This window comes from Schistocerca nitens, chromosome 7, assembly GCF_023898315.1.
Source record: "Schistocerca nitens isolate TAMUIC-IGC-003100 chromosome 7, iqSchNite1.1, whole genome shotgun sequence".
In the NCBI taxonomy this organism is placed as follows: Eukaryota; Metazoa; Arthropoda; class Insecta; order Orthoptera; family Acrididae; genus Schistocerca; species Schistocerca nitens.
The window spans coordinates 40580476-40594007 of NC_064620.1; positions in this window are offsets into that span (position 1 = coordinate 40580476).

Consider the following 13532-nt stretch of genomic DNA (forward strand, 5'->3'; position numbering starts at 1 on the left):
CGGTCGTGTTACTTTAGATGCCAATGTCTCTCCATGTGCCATCCATAGCCTGTGGACACGCTGCAGAGAGACAGATCAGTACGCAAGGCGAGTTGGCAAGGTCGTCGATGTATTACAACCCCTCGAGAATGAACAGGTTACGAGAATGGACCTCACGACCCAGATAGCCTGTTCGAATACCCCGCTGGCAACGACAAAATCTTGCAGTTCGCTGTCAATTCTGCCGTTCCCATGTCAACTGGAAATTTCTTCACTGGCGAAATATGTTGTTGGCATATGAGTTCAGATATCCTCTTGCGCAGTCGAAGGCCGTGATGGATTGCGGAGATCCGTGGTGAGACGTACCTGCCAGATGTTGTCCACAATATCGACAGATCTCCAAAGTTCTGTGATGCTGTGGGGAGGCTTCAGTGTTGACAGCCATATGGATATTGTCATTTTCCATTGTCGCCTTACTGACAAGCAGTACATCGAGCAGATCCTGTTGGACACTGTGTTGACTGCTGCATGCGGTGGTGGCCCTGAATTACTTCCAATGGCGTGGCCTATGTGGCGGACATTAAAGTAATGCAATGTCCAGGCTTCACAAAACATCCCCGCAAGATGATGTCTTGCGAAGTCTGGACATTAAAGTAATGGAATGGCCGACTGTGCATATCTGTGACATGCTTGACAGACGTGTTTTCGGTCGTCCTGTTGCATCACAGACTCTCCTAGAACTGTCATGGGGTTGTCACTGAAGATTGGGATCGGATACCACAGGGAACCTCCGTAGACTTGTACATGACATGCCACGTTGGTCTCAGGCAGTGACGGAGGGCATACACGTTACTGAAACTTTCAATGTCCAATGAAAACCATCGAGGACGACGGAATGAACGATTGTTTGCACTTAGTTTTCGACACCTGTTGGACATTTCCGTTCTTTTTATGTAAGCGATCGAGGATGTATTGTTATTATCTCATGTTGTGTACTCCATTTTTGGAAGCTAAAGCTATAATTTGGCAACATACCAAGTCCTTAGTTATTGCACAAAGGACTATGGCAGACGCCCAAAGCCATGTTCCCGTAATTCTTCCGAGCAAAGTACATATACGTGTATGACCCGACGAACAGGTGCGTAGCAATTTACTGCTGTTCGCTGATGACGCTATGGCGTATATGGCGTATGGGAAGCTGTCAACGTTGAGTGACTGTAAGAGTGTGTAAGATGAGGTAGACAAAATTTCTAAGTTTCTAGTTTGCGTAATGAATGGCAGCTTGCTGAAAATGTAGAGAAACGTACGTTAAAGAGGATCAGTAGAGAAAACACTCGTGTAACGTTCGAATACAGCATTATTAGGGTGCAGCTTGACTCAGTCACATCTATTAAATATCTAAGCAACGTTGCAAAGTGATACGAAGAGGAATGTGTGGTGTCACCGCCAGACACAACACTTGCTAGATGTTGTTGTTCTGGTCTTCAGTCCTGAGACTGGTTTGATGCAGCTCTCCATGCTACTCTATCCTGTGCAAGCTTCTTCATCTCCCAGTACCTACTGCAACCTACATCCTTCTGAATCTGCTTAGTGTATTCATCTCTTGGTCTCCCCCTACGATTTTTACCCTCCACGATGCCCTCCAATACTAAATTGGTGATCCCTTGATGCCTCAGAACATGTCCTACCAACCGATCCCTTCTTCTGGTCAAGTTGTGCCACAAACTCCTCTTCTCCCCAATCCTATTCAGAACCTCCTCATTAGTTATGTGATCTACCCATCTAACTTCAGCATTCTTCTGTAGCACCACATTTCGAAAGCTTCTATTCTCTTCTTGTCCAAACTATTTATCGTCCATGTTTCACTTCCATACATGGCTACACTCCATACAAATACTTTCAGAAAGGACTTCCTGACACTTAAATCTATACTCGATGTTAACAAATTTCTCTTCTTCAGAAAAGATTTCCTTGCCATTGCCAGTCTACATTTTATATCCTCTCTACTTCGACCATCATCGGTTATTTTGCTCCCCAAATAGCAAAACTCCTCTACTACTTTAAGTGTCTCATTTCCTAATCTAATACCCTCAACATCGCACGACTTAATTCGACTACATTCCATTATCCTCGTTTTGCTTTTGTTGATGTTCATCTTATATCCTCCCTTCAAGACACAATCCATTCCGTTGAACTGCTCTTCCAAGTCCTTTGCTGTCTCTGACAGAATTACAATGTCATCGGCGAACCTCAAAGTTCTTATTTCTTCTCCATGGATTTTAATACCTACTCCGAATTTTCCTTTTGTTTCCTTTACAGCTTGCTCAATATACAGATTGAATAACATCGGGGAGAGGCTACAACCCTGTCTTACTCCCTTCCCAACCACTGCTTCCCTTTCATGCCCCTCGACTCCTATAACTGCCATCTGGTTTCTGTACAAATTGTAAATAGCCTTTCGCTCCCTGTATTTTACCCCTGCCACCTTTAGAATTTGAAAGAGAGTATTCCAGTCAACATTGTCAAAAGCTTTCTCTAAGTCTACAAATGCTAGAAACGTAGGTTTGCCTTTCCTTAATCTTTCTTCTAAGGTAAGTCGTAAGGTCAGTATTGCCTCACGTGTTCCAGTATTTCTACGGAATCCAAACTGATCTTCCCCGAGGCCGGCTTCTACTAGTTTTTCCATTCGTCTGTAAAGAATTCGTGTTAGTATTTTGCAGCAGTGGCTTATTAAACTGATTGTCCGGTAATTTTCACATCTGTCAACACCTGCTTTCTTTGGGATTGGAATTATTATATTCTTCTTGAAGTCTGAGGGTATTTCACCTGTTTCATACATCTTGCTCACCAGATGGTAGAGTCACTTGCTAGATGGTAGCCTTTAAATCGGCCGCGGTCCGTTAGTATACGTCGGACCCGCGTGTCGCCACTATCAGTGATTGCAGACCGAGCGCCGCCACACGGCAGGTCTAGAGAGACTTCCTAGCACTCGCCCCAGTTGTACAACAGACTTTGCTAGCGATGGTTCACTGACAAAATACGCTCTCATTTGCCGAGACGATAGTTTAACATAACCTTCAGCTACGTCATTTGCTACGACCTAGCAAGGCGCCATTATCAGTTACTATTGATATTATTAATCATGTACCGTCAAGACCGACGTTCTTCATTAATGGATTAAAGTGAAGTATTCCACCAGCTACGTCCTTTTTTTCTAAATTTTAATTTCCTTGTCCTGTTCCAGACCTCACGCCAGCCTGCGTGAGCTAAAACGCGTGCCTTTCGGCCTCCTCCTAGTAACACGGTGTTGGCTCTTCTGCTAACACAAAAGAATGAGTGCGTCAGATTGGTATTAGCGAAGGGGAATGCGCGACCTCGTTTTCTTGGTAGAATTTTTGGAAAGTATAGCTCATCCATAAAGAAGACGCCATATAGAATGCTAGTGGACCTATTCTAGAGTACTGTTCTAGTGTTTGCGATCCCCAACAGGTCGGATTAAAGAAAGACATCGAAGCAATTCGTAGGGGTGATTTTTACCGGCACGTTTAGTCAGCACTCAGGTGTTACGGAGATGCATCGTGATGCCAAACGGGAATCCCCGGAGGGAAGGCTGCCCATATTTCGCAAGGCACCATGGAGCAAATTTAGAGAACCGGCATTTGAGGCCGACTGCAGAATGAGTCTACTGCCACCAATGCATATTTTGCGTCAGGACCATAAAGATGCGAGAAACTAGATCTTGTGTGGAAGTTTTTAGACGGTCATTTTTTTCCTGTTTCTGTTCGTGAGTGGAACAGGAAGAGAAATGATTAGTAGCGGTACAAGGTGCACCGTACTGCAGTTGCATATATATGTATATATACTCTAATCGCTACTGATTGTAGTGAAAGTTCTTTTTTGAACAATTTCGTTGTATAGTTCACAAATTGAAGTTTTCTAAAATGTTATAATGTTACCTGCGAGTGATTCTTAATAGTTATGAAAAGCACAGCAAGTGCCTCGTTTACGACGTATTTCGTTTGTTCAGAGAGGATCACGGTAACAGTGACTCAGACGAGCAGCTCGCGTGGGCAGCGTCTGCTGGAGTGGCCTGTTTGTTTGTTTCTGCACTCCACTTGTTGCTGGCGCGTGGCAGCTACCGCGCAGGGCTGTCCTTGGCCAACTTCCGTTTCGTGCTGACCTTCCGTCCCAAACAACAACCTACTGGTGGCTGGAAAGCGCCACCGTTCAGCCTGAGCTGCGACATGTCATGATTCTTTTTCGGTTGTCTTTTCTTACTGTCGATATGATCAGGAATACCATTAGATTACACATTTCATTTCGCACTTCATATGCAGACTATTTTTCCTGGTCCCTTAAAGATCATAATAGTATTAAAGTAAATGCGATATAAAGGTAATGCAGCCACTTTCCACGATTATTTACAGATCAATACACAACATGATTGACAACCGAATACTGTTTCGAAGTAACAGCTTCTTGAGCTTGCAGTATAAATTTACACTTGTAACGCCGGAAATGCATATCCTCCTATTTCCATCTATTGTACTATAAATTTGTTTTCCTTATTTTTGTTACCTGAATATATATATATATATCATTTCTGTGTCTTCGTATATTGTAACTGTTTTACTATTTATATATATATATATATATATATATATATATATATATATATATATATATATATATATATATATATATTTATGCATTTATGTCGATGTATAATTGGTTTGTTTCGTAAATATTATTTGTATTTTTACGCTGGGTCTTGCCTAGGGAAAACTGCTATCGAACGATTACATCGATAGGTCGTGTGAAGAATCAAAGTGTGTAGGATCTTTGGTAGTGTTAACTCTGCCGCGTGGAGCGCGGGCAGAGCAGTGGGGGTCTGGCTGGGGTAGCGAGTGGAGCAGGTGTGTGGTGTGACGCTCCCGCGAGTTGCCGCGCTTTCGGGGTTTAGCAGCATGTAATTGCGCTCGACTTGCGATGATAGTTTCTGACATGGTGTCGCGGACGGGAAGCATTAGCTGGCGCACATCAAGAGCCCGTTTTCGTCTGGTGACCGTGTTGAGAAGAAGGCGCGCCAACATCCAGCTTCTGCAACAGCGACGGCCGACAATCAGTGACCGTCGCCACCTCCTCGATCGACGGCTTCAAACCTTCAATCAACTAACAAGGAAGACTAAAAGCACGTAAAGTTTCAGAACTGTATGGCAGACCTCAGCTTTTCAAATTGTTCCATTTGCCTCGCAAAATTACGGCAACTCAGCATGAACCTTTGTTGCTCATTGTCCCAATTGCATTACCAAGCAGGGTCCCTTCCTTTTCCGAAATGAAACCGAGTGTCGTTGAAATTCAGACGCCAGCATTAAAGTACTATCATTGCATTTCATTACTTTAGTTTCCAAGTGCAGTTAAAGCATAGCTGGCTACAATAGTTAGATTACACAAGCACAAATTAAGAGTGCGAGTTTTGTTAGCATATTTTAGCTTACCTGTGACTGCAGCTCAGCTTGGTACGTACTAAATTTTATTATTGTTAATTATTCAGAATCATTTAATTCAAGTTCAAAGTTAAATCTCTTGTTTCTAAATTGCCGAGAGTCAAGTTGCTTCTGAAATGATTGTTGAGGTAGTCCAAGACTAACCGTATTCTGCTGGATTTCGATGTGCTTCAGAAAGAAAGCTCACTATTAACTTCAGTCACTAAATTAACTTTCGATTTTCCGGTTTTATTAATTCTTTTGCTAAATTAAGTCAGAGTGTAGCGAAATTTATTACTTCTGACAAACTTTCAGTTTTCACACTACACGTGTCAACCTTCAGTTGCCACGCTTCTAGTGCTAATTATATGTGTAATAACCTTTCTTTTTCAGTTACTATAGTAATTGTCCTTAGGACTGGCGACCGTGATTTCCCCCAAATCTCAAATATCTAATTACCGCTAGTTAATTGTTGACGTAACGGCCGCACATTTACTTTCTTAATTAACTTTACCCCTTTTCAAAATTAATTTCCACCAGTTTCATTTGCATTTTTCCTTTCATTTAGATGTAACCCTTTCCTCCCTCTTTACCGACAGATTAACTTCGGTGACGATTGCTTTCCCAAATTTCCCATTAGGTACACGCGGTTTAATTTTTCGCTGTCATTAAGGTCGATAAGTGAGGAGGAGGTTACACACTGTATACAGTGTGGTCCATTGATCGTGACCGGGCCAAATATCTAACGAAATAAGCATCAAACGAAAAAACTATAAAGAACGAAACTCGTCTAGCTTGGACGGGGAAACCAGATGGCGCTGCCGTAGCTCAAACGGATATCAACTGCGTTTTTTTAAAATAGGAAGCCCATTTTTAAATACATATTCGTGTAATACGTAAAGAAATATGAATGTTTTAGTTGGACCACATTTTTTGCTTTGTGATAGAAGGCGCTGTAATAGTCGCAAACGTATAAGTACGTGGTATCACGCAACATTCCGCCAGTGTGGCCGGTATTTGGTTCGTGATACATTACCCGTGTTAAAACGGACCGTTTACCAACTGCGGAAAAGATCGATATCGTGTTGATGTATGGCTATTGTGATCAAAATGCCCAACGGGCGTGTGCTATACAAGCTGCTCGGTATCCTGGACGACATCATCCAAGTGTCCAGACCGGATAGTTAGGTTATTTAAGGAAACAGGAAGTGTTCAGCCGCATGTGAAACGTCAACCAGGACCTGCAACAAATGATGATGCCCAAGCGGCTGATCCGCACTTCAGTAGCAGACAAACTGCGCGAGAATCGGGAATCTAAAAAACGTCGGTGTTGAGAACGCTACATCAACATCGACTGCACCCGTACCATATTTCTATGCACCAGGAATTGCATGGCGACGACTTCGAACGTCGTGTACAGTTCTGCCACTGGGCACAAGAGAAATTACCGGACGATGACATATTTTTTGTACGTACTCTGTTTAGCGACGAAGCGTCATTCACCAACAGTGGTAACGTAAACCGGCATAATATGCAGTATTGGGCAACGGAAAATCCACGATGGCTGCGACATGTGGAACATCAGCGACCTTGGCGGGTTAATGTATGGTGCGGAATTATGGGAGGAAGGACAATGGGCCCCCATTTTATCGATGGCAATCTAAATGGTGCAATGTATGCTACTTTGTTACGTAATGTTCTTCCGATGATACTACAAGATGACAGAATGACGATGTACTTCCAACATGATGGATGTCTGGCACATACCTCGCGTGCGCTTGAAGCGGTATTGAATAACATACTGTATTTCATGACAGGTGGATTGGTCGTCGAAGCACCATACCATGGCCCGCACGTTCACCGGATCTGACGTCCCTGAATTTCTTTCAGTGGGGAAAGTTGAAGGATATTTGTTATCGTGATCACCGACAACGCCTGACAACATGCGTCAGCGCATTGTCGATGCATGTGCGAACATTACGGAAGGCGAGCTACTCGCTGTTCAGGGGATGTCGTTACACGTTTTTCCAAATGCACTGAGGTTGACGGACATCATTTTGAGCTTTTATTGCATTAATGGGGTATTTAGAAGTAATCAGGCTGTAACAGCATGCGTTCTCAGAAATGATAAGTTCGCAAAGGTACTTGTATCACATTGGAACAGCCGAAATAAAACGTTCAGACGTATTTACGTTCTGTATTTTAATTTCAAAAAACCTACCTGTTACCAACTGTTCGTCTAAAATTGTGAGCCATATGTTTGTGACTATTGCAGCGCCATCTATCACAAAGCGAAAAAAGTGGTCCAACTAAAATATTCATGTTTCTTAACTTACTACACGTTGTTGTTGTTGTTGTGGTCTTCAGTCCTGAGACAGCTTCGATGCAGCTCTCCAAGCTACCCTATCCTGTGCAAGCTTCTTCATCTCCCAGTATTACTGCAACCTACATCCTTCTGAATCTGCTTGGTGTAGTCATCTCTTGGTCTCCCTATACGATTTTTACCCTCTACGCTGCCCTCCAATATTAAATTGGTCATCCCTTGATGCCTCAGAACATGTCCTACCAACCGATCCCTTCTTCTAGTCAAGTTGTGCCACAAACTTCTCCCCAATCCAATATCTCCTTATTAGTTATATGATCCACCCATCTAATCTTCAGCATTCTACTGTAACACCACATTTAGGAAAGCTTCTATTCTCTTCTCGTCCAAACTAGTTATTGTCCATGTTTCACTTCCATACATGGCTACACTCCATACAAATAGTTTCAGAAACGACTTCCTGACACTTAACTCTATACTCGATGTTAACAAATTTGTCTTCTTCAGAAACGATTTCCTTGCCATTGCCAGTCTACATTTTATATCCTCTCTACTTCGACCATCGTCAGTTATTTTACTCCCTAAATAGCAAAACTCCTTTACTACTTTAAGTGTCTCATTTGCTAATCTAATCCCCTCAGCATCACCCGATTTAATTTGACTACATTCCATTATCCATGTTTTGCTTTTGTTGATGTTCATCTTATATCCTCCTTTCAAGACACTGTCCATTCCGTTCAACTGCTCTTCCAAGTCCTTTGCTGTCTCTGACAGAATTACAATGTCATCGGCAAACCTCAAAGTTTTTATTTCTTCTACATGGATTTTAATACTTACTCCAAATTTTTCATTTGTTTCCTTTACCGCTTGCTCAATATACCGATTGAATAACATCGGGGAGAGGCTACAACCCTGTCTAACTCCCTTCCCAACCACCGCTTCCCTTTCATGCCCCTCGACTCTAATAACTGCCATTTGTTTCTGTACAAATTGTAAATAGCCTTTCGCTCCCTGTATTTTACCCCTGCCACCTTTAGAATTTGAAAGAGAGTATTCCAGTCAACATTGTCAAAAGCTTTCTCTAAATCTACAAATGCTAGAAACGTAGTTTTCCCTTTCCTTAATCTTTCTTCTAAGATGACTCGTAAGGTCAGTATTGCCTCACGTGTTCCAACATTTCTACGGAATCGGCTTCTACCAGTTTTTCCATTCGTCTGTAAACAATCCGCGTTAGTATTTTGCAGCTGTGACTTATTAAACTGATAGTTCGGTAATTTTCACATCTGACAACACCTGCTTTCTTTGGGATTGGAATTATTATATTCTTCTTGAAGTCTGAGGGTATTTCGCCTGTGTCATACATCTTGCTCACCAGATGGTAGAGTTTTGTCAGGACTGGCTCTCTCAAGGCAGTCGGTAGTTCTAATGGAATGTTGTCGACTCCCGGGGTCTTGTTTCGACTCAGGTCTTTCAGTGCTCTGTCAAACTCTTCACGCAGTATCTTATCTCCCATTTCATCTTCATCTACATCCTCTTCCATTTCCATAATATTGTCCTCAAGCATATCGCCCTTGATAGACGCTCTATATACTCCTTCCACCTTTCTGCTCTCCCTTCTTTGCTTAGAACTGGGTTTCCATCTGAGCTCTTGATATTCATACAAGTGGTTCTCTTTTCTCCAAAGGTCTCTTTAATTTTCCTGTAGGCAGTATCTATCTTACCCCTAGTGAGATAAGCCTTTACAGCCTTACATTTGTCCTCTAGCCATCCCTGCTTAGCAGTTTTGCACTTCCTGTCGATCTCATTTTTGAGACGTTTGTATTCCTTTTTGCCTGCTTCATTTACTGCATTTTTAAATTTTCTCCTTCTATCAATTAAGTTCAATATTTCTTCTGTTACCCAAGGAGTTCTACTAGCCCTCGTCTTTTTACCTACTTGATCCTCTGCTGCCTTCACTACTTCATCCCTCAGAGCTACCCATTCTTCTTCTACTCTACTTCTTTCCCCCATTCCGGTCAATTGTTCCCTTATGTTCTCCCTGAAACTCTATACAACCTCTGGTTTAGTCAGTTTATCCAGGTCCCATCTCCTTAAATTCCCACCTTTTTGCAATTTCTTCAGTTTCAATCTGCAGATCATAACCAATAGATTGTGGTCAGAATCCACATCTGCCGCTGGAAATGTCTTACAATTTAAAACCTGGTTCCTAAATCTCTGTCTTAACATTATATCATGTATCTGATACCTTTTAGTATCTCCAGGATTCTTCCAGGTATACAACCTTCTTTTATGATTCTTGAACCAAGTGTTAGCTATGATTAAGTTGTGCTCTGTGCAAAATTCTACCAGGCAGCTTCCTCTTTCATTTCTTAGCCCCAATCCATATTCACCTGCTATGTTTCTTTCTCTCCCTTTTCCTACACTCGAATTCCAGTCACCCATGACTATTAAATTTTCGTCTCCCTTCACTACCTGAATAATTTCTTTTATCTCGTCATACATTTCGTCAATTTCTTCGTCATCTGCAGAGCTAGTTGGCATATAAACTTGTATTACTGTTGTAGGCGTGGGCTTCATGTCTATCTTGGCCACAATAATGCGTTCACTATGCTGTTTGTAGTAGATTACCCGCACTCCTATTTTTTTATTCGTTATTAAACCTACTCCCGCATTACCCCTATTTGATTTTGTGTTTATAACCCTGTATTCACCTGACCTACAGTTTTGTTCCTCCTGCCACCGAACTTCACTAGTTCCCACTATATCTAACTGTAACCTATCCATTTCCCTTTTTAAATTATCTAATCTACCTGCCCGGTTAAGGGATCTGACGTTCCACGCTCCGATCCGTGGAACGTCAGTTTCCTTGTTCCTGATAACGACGTCGTCTTGAGTAGTCCCCGTCCGGAGTTCCGAATGGGGGACTATTTTACCTCCGGAGTATTTTACCCAAGAGGACGCCATCATCATTTATCCATACAGTAAAGCTGCATGCCCTCGGGAAATATGTAATAAAAATGGGGATTCCTATTTAAAAAATGCAGTTGATATCCGTTTGACCTATGGCAGCGCCATCTAGCGGGCCAACCTTAGCCCCATCTGATTTCCGCCTTCAAGCTAGACAAGTTTCGTTCTTTGTAGTTTTTTAGTTCGCCGCTGATTTCGTGAGATATTTGGCCCGGTCACTATCAGTGGACCACCCTGTATAATTAGGTTATTATTCCGGAGGTAAAATAGTCCCCCATTCGGATATCCGGGCGGGGACTAAACAAGAGGATGTCGTTATCAGGAGAAAGAAAACTGGCATTCTACGGATCAGAGCGTGGAATGTCAGATCCCTTAATCAGGCAGGTAGATTAGAAAATTTAAAAGGGGAAATGGATAGGTTAAAGTTAGATATAGTGGGAATTAGTGAAGTTCGGTGGCAGGAGGAACAAGACTTTTGGTCAGGTGATTACAGGGTTATAAATACAAAATCAAATAGGGGTAATGCAGGAGTAGGTTTAATAATGAATAAAAAAATAGGAGTGCGGGTTAGCTACTACAAACAGCATAGTGAACGCATTATTGTGGCCAAGACAGAACCGAAGCCCACGCCTACCACAGTAGTAAAAGTTTATATGCTAACTAGCACCACAGATGAAGAGATCGAAGAAATGTATGATGAGATAAAAGAAATTATTCAGATAGTGAAGGGAGACGAAAATTTAATGGTCATGGGGGACTGGAACTCGACAGTAGGAAAAGGAAGAGAAGGAAACGTAGTATGTGAATATGGAATGGGGGTAAGGAATGAAAGAGGAAGCCGTCTGGTAGAACTTTGCACAGAGCTTAACTTAATCATAGCTAAATCTTGGTTCAAGAATCATAAAAGAAGGTTGTATACATGGAAGAATTCTGGAGATACTAGAAGGTTTCAGATAGATTATATAATGGTAAGACAGAGATTTAGGAACCAGGTTTTAAATTGTAAGACATTTCCAGGGACAGATGTGGACTCTGACCACAATCTAGTGGTTATGAACTGTAGATTAAAACTGAAGAAACTGCAAAAAGGTGGGAATTTAAGGAGATGGGACCTGAATAAACTGAAAGAACCAGAGGTTGTAGAGAGTTTCAGCGAGAGCATAAAAGAACGATTGACAGGAGTGGGGGAAAGAACTACAGTAGAAGAAGAATGGGTAGCTTTGACGGATGAAATAGTGAAGGCAGCAGAGGCTCAAGTAGGTAAAAAGACGAGGGATGGTAGAAATTCTTGGGCAACAGGAGAAATATTGAATTTAATTGATGAAAGGAGAAAATATAAAAATGCAGTAAATAAAGCAGGCGGAAAGGAATACAAACGTCTCAGAAAGGAGATCGACAAGAAGTACGAAATGGCTGAGCAGGGATGGCTAGAAGACAAATGTAAGGATGTAGAGGCATATATCACTAGGGATAAGACAGATAATGCCTACAGGGAAACTGAAGAGAGCGTTGGAGAAAAGATAAGCACTTGCATGAATATCAAGAGCTCAGACGGAAACCCAGTTCTAAGCGAAGAAGGGAAAGGAGAAAGGTGGAAGGAGTATACAGAGGGTCTATACACGGGCGATGTACTTGAGGACAATATTATGGATATATAGAGGATGTAGATGAAGTTGAAATGGGAGATATGATACTGCGTGAAGAGTCTGACAGAGCACTGAAGCCGCACGGGTTAGCCGAGCGGTCTTAGGCGCTGCAGTCATGGACTGTGCGGCTGGTCACGGCGGAGGTTCGCGTCCTCCCTCGGGCATGGGTGTGTGTGTTTGTCCTTAGGATAATTTAGGTGAAGTAGGGTGTAAGCTTAGGGACTGATGCCCTTAGCAGTTAAGCCCCATAAGATTTCACACACAGAGCACTGAAAGACCTAAGTCGAAACAAGTCCCCGGGAGTAGACAACACTCCATCTGACAGCCTTGGGAGGGCCAGCCCTGACAAAACTCTACCATCTGGTGAGCAAGATGTATGAGGCATGCGAAATACCCTCAGACTTAAAGAAGAATATAATAATTTCAGTCCCAAAAAAGCAGGTGTTGACAGGTGTAAAAATTACCGATCCATCAGCTAATAAGACACGACTGAAAAATACTAATACGAATTCTTTACATACGAATGAAAAAAGTGGTCGAAGCCAACCTCGCGGGAGATCAGTTTGGATTCTGTAGCAATATTAGAACACATGAGGCAATACTGACCTTATGACTTACCTTAAAAAATAGATTAAGGAAAGGTAAACCTACGTTTCTAGCATTTGTAGACTTAGAGAAACCTCAAATTCTGAAGATGGCAGGAGTCAAACACAGGGATCGAAAGACTATTTACAATTTGTACGGCGTGAAAGGGAAGCAGTGGTTCGGAAGGGAGTGAGACAGGGTTGTAGCCTATCCCCGATGTTATTCACTCTGTATATTGAGCAAGCAGTAAAAGAAATAAAAGAAAAATTTGGAGTAGGAATTAGAATCCATGGAGAAGAAACAAAAACTTTCAGGTTTGCCGATGACATTGTGATGGTCAGAGACAGCAAAGGACCTGGAAGGGCAGGAGCTGAACGAAATGGACGGTCTCTTGAAAGGAGGATATAAGATGAACATCAACAACAGCAAAACGAAGATAATAGAATGTAGTCTAATTAAATCAGCTGATGCTAAGGGAATTACGTTAGGAAATGAGCACTTAAAGTAATAGATGAGTTTTGCTATTTGGGGAGCACAGTAACTGAT